Here is a 10165-nt window from a genome sequence, read left to right on the forward strand (position 1 = left end):
ATAAAAACAGTCACATTACTCTCTCATTTCTTCACGATTCATAGACATTATCAACAACATAATATTCAACATACATTAACTTTCCACTTTTTGATTTATGTAAATTTTACTTGTATATATTATAATAAAGGTGGAAGTACTCCCTCTCATATTTTTCTATTAAAAATTAATAAGATTAAACTATTGGGTTAAAAAATCCTTCAAAAAGTCATATGAGATGTTCATATTCAAATGTTTAATTTTGATATGTAACTTTTTTATATAATTCTGATTTTATTGAAAAATTCAAAAAAATCACAATATTTAAAAGAAACTTGCAAATAGTTTTCTCTGATCCTTTGTCCAAATTCTATATTTTGCCATTTTTATGGTTCATCATTTTATATTTGTCTATTTTCTATGATTCTAGATTTCATTTACTAGTAAAATTAATTTTAAATCAATATCTTACAAAACGTCAATTAACTGAATTCGTGGAGAAACCGGTTACAACTGACAAGACAAAGTTAAAACTGGCACACTATTTCTATATAGAATATGGATAAAGCATGGAAAGCTACCTGAAGCGGTGGTATTGATGAATCCCATATCAGAGTCTTGAAGAACTGCTTGAATTGCTGCTGTCAGCTATATGTTGGTACTGAGATGTCTTGTCCTCACTGCACTAATACAGTTGCTCTGTGGATCCATGATGTGCCTTTAACACAACAAAATAAATCGAGACCAATTAGTAAACAAATTTTCAGGGTTAAAGATTATTTTGAAAAAAACACTATGTAAGAAAAAAACTTTTCAAAAAAACTTTTAAAACTATTTAAAAAATTATTTTTTATATTTAAAAATATTCCTTTTTTAATTTTTTTGAAATACAAATAAATCAACGAAGTGCCAATTTTTATTTCAAGATCGAATGATTTTGTGTAGAAAGTTTGTAATTTAGCTGTACCAGATGGTAGAAAAAAATGAAGTCTGTTCCAATTTTTTTGTTTTAATGTCCAATTAAAACGTTCAACCAAGCCATTACATTGTGGGTGATACAGAGTCATTGTATCATAGCGGATTGAGAGAAGTCGGCTGACTTCCTTCATTACCTCTGACGTGAATTGAGTTCCTCTGTCAGTCAGCGTTTCTTTAGGGAATCCTAGCCTTGAGTAGATGCTCAACAATGCTTATGCTACTGTAGCAATGTCAATCTGACAAAGAGGTACTGCCTCCGGGTACCTTGTAACGTAGTCTACCAGCGTTAAGATGTAGTGGTGACCTCTTGATGAACATGAGGTAATTGGCCCAATGAGAACGACAGCAACTCGTAGAAATGGTTCCTCGATGATTGTCGTTGGTCAGCGTTGATCCAAACGGGACCTTCTTCACTTTAAGAGAAGGCTCATCTCCTTCAGAGCGCACTTCTCTACGGTCCGAATTATGAGCTGCTGATGGCTCATAATCAAAAGCATAGACTAATAGTTCTGCCTTGCGTATATGAGGTATTGATAAGAAAGTCTCTGGAGTAAAGTCGGCTTCCTCCCTCGCTTGCAGAATGCGAGTACTCAGTAGCGGTGGCCGTACCAACTCGACAAGTACAAATACAACGGCAGCAGCTGCAGCAAATTTGTGATGTTTTTCTTTCACAAAACACCCAGAATTCTAATCACCACAAAACTAATAACATTTGCAGCAGCAGCAGTACAGCGGTCCAAGGAGATAAGCAAATTCAGACAAAATGCATTGTAACTTGGTTCCAACAAAGTTTATTCCAAGTCCAAATTTTCGACGTAAACCCACGTCTTCTTCAGGGATACAATAAAGCTCACAGTGACAAGATATTGAAATATAGATGCATTTATGATTATGGTAGTCATGGAAACGCGCAGGTTAAAAAAGCATCACCATCATAATGAAAGCATACTTGAGGCGCAGGCTGTAAATATTATTGCGTAAGTGAGGACATCATTGTTATGTCATAATCACTTGCTAATGACGCAACCACAAGCATGAAAGCGCATGAAAATTATAAGATAATGGATAAAGGCCTGTATATCATGAAACTAATTTACGATAAAAGGAGGTGACAATGACCTCCAAAATCACTCTGAAAATCAACTGTTAATATGTACAGAGGAGAGTAGAGCAAGAGTAATTAACTTATGAGATATTCCTGAAATTATTTATAAAAATTGTATTTGTCCAGCCAAGACAGATCCTTGTTTAGGCCATACTGGAAATTTGGCTATGAATAATGGCTCGAAGTTCAGCGAGTTTCCTCTCTTCTGCGGATTTATAACTATTTTGAGATCATCGATAGAGTGATTTTCTTTGTTGAAGTGCTCAGCTACCGGGAAACCATCGTGGTGTTGTCGGATAGTAGACCTGTGATTATTGAATCTTGTCCTTAATTTTGTACTGGTTCCTCCAATGTATGTTACACCTGGGCATTTGCTACAGAGGAAGCAATAAAGAATATTGCTTGAATCGCAGTTGTGGTTGGGAGGTTTGATGGCATAACCAGTAGGGAGATGTACTGAGCAGTCAGTTATGATGTGCGGACATATTTGACAACGGGCTTTTCCACAGGGTTGGTTACCCTTAGGTTGAGGGGGTCCTGGTAGCCGACTCTTCATGATCAACCTGTTAAGACTGGGAGGCTGCCTCTGTGCATGCAACGGGGCCTTTGGCATGACCTTAGTGAGATGCTTGTCCGCTGTGATTTCACTCCACTCTATCTTAACCGTCTCGGCAAGATTTTTAGTTTGAGGGTGGAATATGGAAACGAAGGGAATTCTACCTTCATTTTTGATCTTCATTTTGGATTAAGTAGATCTTCTCTATTTTTCTCTTTAACCCTTTTCATTGCCTTCTTTACCATGTTAACGGGGTATTAACGTTCGATGAAACGTTTGCCAAGTTGAATGGCATCGGCTTCATAGATCTTGGGATCGGACGTGATGTGTTTGTATCTGAGGAGCTGGCTGTATACAATCGACTCCTTTATGTGTCGAGGATAAAACGAGTTGAAATTGAGATAGGTAAACGAGTCGGTTGGCTTCATGTACACCGACATTTCAATTTTGTGCCCACTGGTAGAAAGAGTGACATCAAGGAAGTTTACTTTCTCTCTCGAGCTCTCTATAGTGAATTTGATATTTGGATTCTGTGACTCAAATCTGTCATGAAAAGATTTAAGCTCATCAAACCCATGAGGCCAGATAATGAAAATGTCGTCAATGTACCTGAGGTACAGAGTCCGTTGGAGCCGAGAATTTGAGAGAAAGTCTTCTTCTAGAACAGCCATGAATATGTTGGCAGACGCTGGCGCCATTTTGGTACCCATGGCTGTGCCTTTCTTTTGTAGAAAGTATTCATCATCAAATTTGAAGTAGTTATGCTTGAGGATGAAGTTAGACACTGATGCTAAATCGTCAATTTCAGAATTAGAGTACTCAGATTGACGGCGCAAGAAGGATTGTATAGCCTGTATACCTTCTTCGTGAGGTATATTGGTATACAAGCTTTTGACGTCCATAGTTACGAGCAAGGACTCATGAGTGATTTCCGCCGATTTGAACTTGTTCAAGAAGTCAGTGGTATCTCTCACATAACTTCTGATTTTGTTTAGGCACGCCTGAAGTTTCTATATATAGGCCTATAGATATAGATATATAGACATATGATTAATGACTTACATATATATATACATGGATATATAATTGTGATGAGCAAGGACCTAAACATTGCGTGGGTGCTTCAGTGAGTAATATATTGGCGAAGAAGCTCAAAAAGCATTGAAGCTAGAGACGTAGCCTGGATTTCTTCAACTTTTATTAGTACAAGCTTTCGGCCATTTAGTTGGGCCTTCTTCAGGTATCTGAAGATGTAAAAGACATAATGGCTTTACAGTTACCATGCATATATTTGGATTAATTTACTAATTATATATATATATATATATATATATGCCTACATCCTATGAAAGGGTGAAGTCTATGAATGGGTTTATTCCGTCATAATACACATATAGACGTATAGAAGAAGGTATTAGGTGTTCAGGCGCATTACGAACATTGAAAGAAGACCAAAAAAAATGCCTTAAACACAGATGTAGAGAAATATATATATATATATATACATGTATATGTGTGTGTGTGTGTTTGTAAGTCATTAATCATATATTACATTCCTCCTCACCTTTACAACTTTGACTCGTGGTTTTCCTTTGGGAAAATTGTTAAAATGTTTATATACAATGTCAAATTTTACCTTTGTGACATCCTAAAAGAGATCAAACAAAAAGTAAAGGTTATTTCATTAATTATTACAAATTAATTCATTTCTATACTTAATACAATGACTAAAGGGAATTCAACGTTTTGCAGACTTTCTACAACTGTTTCAGCATGGCTCATGCAGTCTGTTCCAACGTTTTTGTTTTAATGTCCCATTAAAACGTTCAACCAAGCCGTTACATTGTGGGTGATACAGAGTCGTTGTAACATAGCGGATTGAGAAAAGTCGGCTGACTTCCTTCATTACCTCTGACGTGAATTGAGTTCCTCTGTCAGTCAGCGCTTCTTTAGGGAATCCTAGCCTTGAGTAGATGCTCAACAACGCTTCTGCTACTGTAGCAATGTCAATCTGACAAAGAGGTACTGCCTCCGGGTACCTTGCAGCGTAGTCTACCAGTATTAAGATGTAGCGGTGACCTCTTGATGAACATAAGGTGATTGGCCCAATGAAATTGCTGGCAACTCGTAGAAATGGTTCCTCGATAATTGGATTGATCGAAGTGGAACCTGAGTCACTCTCCCTTTCGGTATTGCCCTCTGACAAGCATCGCAGGACCTGACATATCGCTGAGCATCGGCTTGCAGACCTGGCCAAAAGAAATTAGAGAGTAGTTTATCAGCTGTCTTATTTGTGCCCAAGTGACCACCCATTATGGATTTATGAGCTATGGTCAACATTTGAACCCTAAACTTCTTGGAACGATCAATTGATCTGTTACGTCCCTCGGCCTTGCCGATACTGTGAATTCCCTGTAACGTAGACCATCATTTCTTTTGAACCTTGACCTATTGCCCTTACGGCTCACCTTAACTTCTCCAGATGACATCGAGTGTTGGGTCCGTTTCTTGTTCCCTTTGGAATTCTTCTGGTGTGACATCTCCGATCTGTTCCCGAACCTTCATTTAACGTAGAGGTCTCCCAGCATCCTTCCGCTGTTGCGTCTCTACTGCTAAGCCTGTAGAAAGTCTTGCCTCTGGTGGCTGTTGAGATTGTGAACCAAATTGGTGGAAAGGGTTCCGTTGTGATTGGGGTCCTAGCAGGGAAGCTAATGGAGATACAACTTGGGGGCAAAAAGTCAGGGCCAAAAAGCTTAAAATAAAACTTGTTTCACCAAAATACTAAAATTTCCAAGATGGCGGTGGCTTTTTCGTATTCAGCCACGCCCAATGCAAATTCTGCAACACAGCGTTGGCGATGGCCAAGTACAAAAGTATATTGTATGGGGCCGGTGAACATTACACATACACACATTCAGTCATCAACATATAATGAAGGGTGTCCTACCTTACAATTGCTCTTACTATCTTTGCTTAGTCTCGACCTTTCTCTAGCATACGTCTACTTCTGTTGAAGGCCTAGTCAGGAATGAAGATTGCGTTGTGTATTGCTGTGTATCGGTTCGGTATGTTCGTGTGTCCTGCCAGTCGACTATTCCTGTGAAGTGTGTTATCATGTGACTATATGTACACCCCTTACACCATAGCACTGAGCATGATTATTAAAGGGATGGTCCAGGCTGGAAATCTTTACAACTCAATAAATAGAGTAACATTCACAGAGCAAAATGCTGAAAATTTGATCAAAATCGGATAACAAATTTATTGAATTTTAAAGATTTGCATTATTCGGGTGAAACAGTTCTATGCATGTCTTTATGAATATTTATTAGGTTGGCTGATGATGTCATATCCCCACTTGTTCTTTTATATTTTATTATATGAAATTAGGTTTATTCAAAACTTTTCTACCAAGAACTAAAACAATTGGATTGACAACTGATTAAGTGCATGAGTTATTTATTGCCGCAACTTATTTTATCATAATGGAGACATGCCATTTACACATGTATGAAAAAATCATGGAGTGTTAATAGCTCTATGGAAAAATGAAACATTTATTATTTCATGTACTAACATTAGAAAAAGGAAAGTGGGGATGTGACATCATCAGCCCACCTAATGAATGTTCATGATGACGTGCATATAACTTTTTTTTCACAAAATTTTGATAAACTTTAAAATTCAACAACTTTATCCGATTTTGATGAAATTTTCAGCATTTTGCTCTGTGAATTTTACTCTATTTATTTAGATATAAATATTTTCAGCCCGGACCATCCCTTTATTGCAAGGAGAGCAATTTCCAAAATATGCTTACTTCTACTTCCCCCCTCTTAATTATCACTTTCATGAGGGATTCTCCTAGATAGATGCCTAGCGAAGGTCTCTGAGACATACATTGTAGGTAGCCCATTCATGGTGGTGATCATGTAGGGATACACAGTTACCCTGTGTCCTCAACACCCCCAGATCATAGTATTGGCCCAAAAGGCATTCACTTTTATAGAGTGATTGTTTTCTTGGAGAGCACATTCTCCCTCCTGCGACGGTCAGCCCTCTAAATGGTGATTGGTCTGCAAGATTTATTATTTTTTGCCTTTTTACATGATGTTCTTACCCTCTGCAGTCTTGCTCTGAGCCCCTGTCACCGCCTTGTTTAAGTCTTCCTTCTTTAGTTGAGCTTCGATTTGTTTAGTTTTTGATAAATTTTTGCATTGTTACTCATTTCCTTTCTTCTTAAATTTTAACAGTCAGTCCGCAAGCCCCTGTGTTAATGAGCAAATGAGCAAGATTTATCCAAGTCCTCTCGTGGCTGAATTCATGTCCCTGCAAAATCTCGTGAATTGTGAGACTTTCTTTCTCAAAGAATTTAACCACTTTCTCCTTGAGTAATATTGATTATTTTTGTACCATGGGCAAGAGTAAATGTTACCCTTTTATATTGGTCATTTCTTTTGAATGAAATATTTTGATAAATAAGTGAATTTTTTACCTGAAAAGATGCATCAAACAAAATTTTCTTCCTCCGTTTTCACTTGCAAATTGTGCAACATTTTGTGTTTTAGGCACCAACATTATTTATGTCATCAGAAAGCTCAAACTTTATACTTTCTTACAATGTCACTCTTGATATGTGGCATCTTTTAGATGGGTCAGCAGCCAGTTATTTCCATCAAGATGCAAGACGAGATTTCTGAAATTTCTGAGTAACATAAAATCCAGAGTTCTGATTGGCTGAATACTGTTTTCAAAACAAACAGGCGCGGGTAATTTGAAGAGATTACCACATGGTGAGTGTGACCTTGCAGAGGCCCAGTGTGGGGAACATTGGAATTTGCGTGGGTGTGTGGTCTATGACCAATCAGAGCGCAGTATTCTTGTTTTTGAGCTGCAAAATGTACTTGGTCTATGAAAAGCTGGCTGCTGACCCATCTAAAATACATCTTCTTATAAAAATTATATCATATTAAAGCTTAGATCTTCAGCTTTATCATGATTTAAAAATCATTTGTGCCCAAACAGAAATTAAGTGTGAAAACAACAACTTTTGTTGCATGAAAAAAAATATTTTGTTTCATGTTTTAGATCAAAAGTTTTTCCTATATTACAACATTCTTTTAAAAATCCAAACACATGACCTAAAAGAATGATTCTTCTTCTTTACAAAGATACCAAAGACATGAAATTTGGTCAATATTTAGAGCAGCAATGGCCGAATAAAAAGAGGTGTTTTGGTTCGCACCAAGCTCATTAACTATGCAAAAACCCTCTTGTCATGAATATCACTTGGATAAAAGAAGCTACTTTTTCAGGGCTTGCGGACTGACTGTTAAGATGAACAATCTCCTCAAGTTTGAAGAATTGTTTCTTGTTCAAATTTTTCTTTAGGATTTGTTTATGTCTTTTGTTCTAGTACGATTCTTATGGTATGCAAATGCTTTATCCTTCTGAACATCGATTTCATTCAAATGAATAAAAAAAATTGTTTGAATTTGTCTTTACTTGTATTGCTTCTTCTCTGTTAGGTGCGGTCTGTCTGATCTGCACTCAAAACGCCAATGCCCAAATTTCCCGCAGGCGAAGCAAGCCCCCTTCTCTGAAGTCCCACTGACTGTCGGTGCTTGGTCTTGCGTTTGATGCCATTGCCTGGGGCGTTGGTTGCTTCTCTGTTGATGTCGCTGGGTAAGGCCAAAACTGGTTTCAAGTGGACATCTTCCTGCTAGGTGTTTTTGACCGAGCTTATGTTTAGCTCGCCCATGAAGTCTTCCTTTTTTCAGCTTCATTTAGTTTTTGATAAATTTTTGAATTTATCATGTGTTGGCCCTCATTTCCTCTCTTTTTTAAGTATGAACAGGCTTTCTTCTTGAATTTGGAAATTTGTTCCTTGTTCAAACTTCTTTGTTTTCATCGCCATGCAGGAAGTCTGCTGTCTTGTTCAGCTCCATGTCAACGTGTCGGCTTGTTCCGTTCTCTCCGACCGTTTAAAGTGTTGTATTTGGGCTGTCTAACAAAGCTAGGATAGAGTACCGAAGTGTGACGTCAGTTGCCATGGTGGGCTGGTTCTAAAAAAGAGTCGCAGCAGACAATCGTCTGTACACATGCAAATGGCTTTGTCTTGTCTGAAAAAATAGGTTGCAAGCGATCAAATTCTGATAGCAGCCATTTTCTCCTCTGAGAAACACACACTTTCATTCGGCAGGTTCATTTGTTTAGAACCAGGCTGCCATGACACCATGTCAACTGACGTCATCTTTTCGGTACTCTATAGCTTACAACACCTTTCATTCCCTTCTTCATGCCCTTCTGAATATTCATATCCTTCACGATTCAATAATTTTAGACTGCCAAAGTTCTTCTAACAATACCTCTTCACAGACCTCAGCCCACCTCAATGTTACCTAATGTTTGTAATATTTGTATACAACTTTTTCTAGCTATACGTTATGCCTCAAGAAAATGCAGTTATTTTGCCAAAATTATTTTCTTCTGAATTTGAATTTCCAAATTCCTCTTTCATCAAACTGTAAAAGAATGGACTAAGAAAGTACATGAGACAAATGACTTTAGGATATCGTCTATTTTCAGGAATTGTTTGTTAGAGAGTGGGTATCCATGTTCCAGGATGTTTTTTTTGGGGGGGAAAAGCAAACCACCCTGGGATTTGTGTGGGATAACATCTTTTACCTGGGATACCTCGGAACCAGCATACAGATGGGCAGTCATGGAACTGCTTACTCAGTTTTCGCCAAATTCTTTCAAAACTTTGCACACACCTTGGTATGGAGTGAAGACCTATAGGACAAATTTATTTTGATGTGTCGAGAACTGCATTGCCATGGTATTGGCATATTATATAATGTTCCTCAAAAAAGGAGCGCCACTCTGAATGACAATAGCCCCTTTAAGGATTGTTTAACTTCATGCAGGATTTAAAAATATTTTTCTCTTGTAGCTAATGCTACAATCATAATGGCATTTCTTTAGGTCAGACAGGAATAATCTGTGAGTTATAAGCTACTTGGTCACTTAAAATGTTGCGATAATGTTGACTCCAGTTAAAAGCATCCATTTCGGATACTTAAGTTAACACTGTAGGCTTTGGAGGGACAATAATCACTTTTTACAGAATTCAAAACATGTAAAAATGCTTGTGAAATAGCATTTTTGGGATTTCCTCTTCAAAACATTATAGCCCCTGTATTCTAATTCTCAAATTCCAATCTTGAATTCATTAAAATATATGGTTTATGTGGCTGTCACATCACAATGTCCAGGGGTGGATCCAGGATTTTCCAAAAGGGGGGGCAAATTTTTCGGAGGAAAATTTTGACAAGCCCCCCCCCAAAAAAAAAAAAGGTATTCAACCACAAATGAAAGATATTTCGTACCCAAAAAGATTTGACAAGCAAAAAAAAAAAAGGTCTTCAATTTCTAAAGAGCAGGCACACTTATTATGTTTGGATGGCATTTTTACATTACAAATGTTTAATTTTGCCCCCCCTGTCTAATACCATCCTGACCAGTGACCAATCTATTAAGATATT

This window comes from Lytechinus pictus, chromosome 12 (genome assembly GCF_037042905.1).
Source record: "Lytechinus pictus isolate F3 Inbred chromosome 12, Lp3.0, whole genome shotgun sequence".
NCBI lineage: Eukaryota > Metazoa > Echinodermata > Echinoidea > Temnopleuroida > Toxopneustidae > Lytechinus > Lytechinus pictus.